This window comes from Chrysochloris asiatica, unplaced genomic scaffold (genome assembly GCF_000296735.1).
Source record: "Chrysochloris asiatica unplaced genomic scaffold, ChrAsi1.0 scaffold00167, whole genome shotgun sequence".
Taxonomy (NCBI): domain Eukaryota; kingdom Metazoa; phylum Chordata; class Mammalia; order Afrosoricida; family Chrysochloridae; genus Chrysochloris; species Chrysochloris asiatica.
In genome coordinates, this window is record NW_006408685.1 from 4,054,545 (window position 1) to 4,057,564 (window position 3,020).

The 3,020-nt window shown below is 39.7% G+C and overlaps 1 protein-coding gene across 1 annotated transcript in view; it reads left to right on the top strand.

Moving 5' to 3' along the window:
* The window catches only part of CHM (choroideremia (Rab escort protein 1)), a 304,050-nt gene that overhangs the window by 258,417 nt on the left and 42,613 nt on the right, over positions 1-3,020 (top strand). The window lies entirely within an intron of this gene.

Sequence of the window (3,020 nt, forward strand, 5' to 3'; positions counted from 1 at the left end):
CACTGGAGAAGGATATCATGTTTGGTAAGGTGGAGGGTCAGAGAAAAAGAGGAAGACCCCCAATGAGATGGATTGGCCAAGTGGCAGCATCGATGGACTCGAACGTGGCAACAGTAATGAGCTTGGCCCAGGATTGGGCAGTGTTTCGTTCTGCTGTGCGTAAGGTTGCTATGGGTCAGTACCAATTTGATGGTACCTAACAACAACATCTTTGTTGTAGAGGGTATTACCATGCAGTGCGTTATCCTGCAGCACCACACAGGACTCCTTATTAGGTGCATAACCTAGGTCAATTTGCATCATTTCCTGAACTTTTAAGTCCTCACCTTGAAGGATGACTTTTCCCTGGGGGTTGATGAGAATGCCAGCCCCTGGGAGGGATAAGACTGGAACCCATAATAGGCATTTTCTGGTTGTTGTTTTTTTTTCTACTATTTGGAGTTCTGATGTGGTGCCATAGTATATGCACTTGACCTGCGAGGTCTGCAGTTTAAACTTACTAGCCGCTCCTCAGGAACCCTAAACAGGGTTACTAAGGGTTAGAACCAACCTAACAATACTTAACAACAGGCTTCAGTAGTGGAATCCATTTTGAAGAAATCTAATAATCTCTTAGTATCTTTAATTTTCATCACTATTTTTTCCTCTCTACTGGAAGGCACCAATAGTTGCACCTTTGATGGCCACTTTTTAAGACCCCAGTTGCTATTCACCAAAGTAGGATGTAGAGCATTGTATTTGTGGACTATCAACAATTGTTTTTATGAAATATATTGCTGTATTAAGAAAAAAATAATCCTAAAATAATTATAAAAGTCTTATAAGAAATGCCTTATAGTAACCAGCTTTATAGTAATTGCGGTAAACTCTTCATTGGCATTAGAACTGATGTGGGTGAGCTTTAAAATGTAAAATTTTATAGTAATTCCTAGTTCTGATATTTCTTCACCATCACTGATTTTTTGTTTGTTTGTTTGTTTCAATGTCCTCTTTCTGCTCTATACCGCCATTCCTATAGGAAATTCTTTATGCCTGTGGTTTCCCTTAGTCTGGACATGTGTAGCCCTGAGCTGTTCCTCTTTTCATTCATTATAAAATGAGTATTTTACAATGACTGAAAAAATGCTTTACAGAGTACATGTGATTGCCAGGCTTGTGCCATAGGCTATACTGCTAACAATTTGTTGTTGTTGTTAAGTGCCATTAAGTCAGTTCCAACTCCTAGCGACCCTGTATAGGGTTTCCAAGGAGCAACTGGTGAGTTTGAACCGTCATCCTTGTGTTTCAGACTGACCTTGTGACCCAATGCTTTACCCCACAGTGCCACACCAGGAATCCACTTCTAACATAAGCTCCTAAAATTCCTCAAATTAGAAGTATCTTGTTACATAAAACAGATACATTTGTTATACATGTGAGCATACTTTCATTCTCCGGCAAACAATTAATGCTTTTTACATGCTAGCCAGTGTGCTGGTTTTTGAAGAGGTAGTTATAACTATGATAGCATTCTGGCCCTTAAATAGCTTCCAGTCTGAATAATACAGACAAGTAAATTACAACTGCATTTCAGTGTGACAAGTGTGAGCATGAGTGTAGCATAAGGAATGGTCAGTTATCGTAGCACTTATTGCACTGTTGTATTATTACTGATGGACTAGTCTGTATCCCAAAGTAAACCGTGGTTGGGTTGAAAAATGACAAGGACATAGACAGAAAATTGAAAAGAGCAGAAACAATTATTTGTAAAAATTGTGGTGAGTTAAGAGAGAGAAATTGTTTGCAGAAGAAGAATATGAGAGTAAAGAGGGTTTTGCCTTTTTTTTCTTCATGTTTTTTATTGTTGTTAAGATTAGCATTTATTTCATTGCTGATGAGATGGAAGAGGATAATTGATGGAGAGAGGCTCAGGTAAAGTTTGGGGAAGATGGGATTCAGAGATTGAGCAAAAGTGTTGCCTTTATGTAGCTTGTGATATACCAGGAAATGAGAGTGTGAATACAAGACTGTTTGTAGATTTGGAGGTTTCCATCGAATGGGTTTCATTTGCTCATTAAATTACTAAGTAAGGTCATCTCCTGAATGAAGGGGTGAGAGTCAGGTTGGGACAAAGCTTAAGGAATGATTTGAAATAATCACCATGGAGATTTGTGATCAGATTTCTGGGTAGTGTTTACGTTCAGGTGAGCCTGGCAGAGGTTATGAATTTATGGTGACATTAATCTGCTCTAGAGTCCTGGCATGGCACTGTGGGTTAATGCAATGGACTGCAAAGTTGCTTTGAGCTACAAGATCTGTGGTTCAGGCTCACTAGCTGCTCCTCGGAAACCATATACAGGGTAGCTACGGATCATAACCAACTCAACGGCACTTAACATCAAAAACAAATACAATTCTTATATTCACTTTCCTCATGCAGTCAGTCATTGACCTATAACACTTTATCCCCTCTGTTTCTTCCTAGTCTATCTGTTCACTCCTGTCGTCTACTTTTTTCAATATCGTTATCCTTGTGATGAATCTTTTGAACTGCTTTTCCTTAGACACTGTCACTTCTCATAGAGCCTTTGTCTTTCCACTATACTTGCAGTTAAGTTGTTGTTAAGTGCCGCCGAGTCGGTTCCAACCCATAGCGACCCTGTACAGGGTTTGCAAGGGTGTAAATCTTTACGGGAGTAGAAAGCCTCATCTTTCTCCTGTGGAGCGGCTCGTAGTTTCGAACTGCTGACCTTAAGGTTCGCAGCCCGATTCGTAACCACTATGCTCAGGCTATAATCTGCACTGGGATAACTGAAGACTTCTTTTTTTTTTAAAGTTTAATGGACTCTTCAATTTTTTTTTTTTCTTCAATTTTTTTTGTGAATTATGTGATAGTTTACATGGGAGAACATTAGTTTTACATTCATTCTATCATATATCGTCTCATTGCCATGGTTACAATCCCTTCCATGCAACCCTTCCCCCGTACCCCCCAGGTCTTCAGCACACAGTCCCTCTCCCTCTCTGGATCTAAAGTCTCC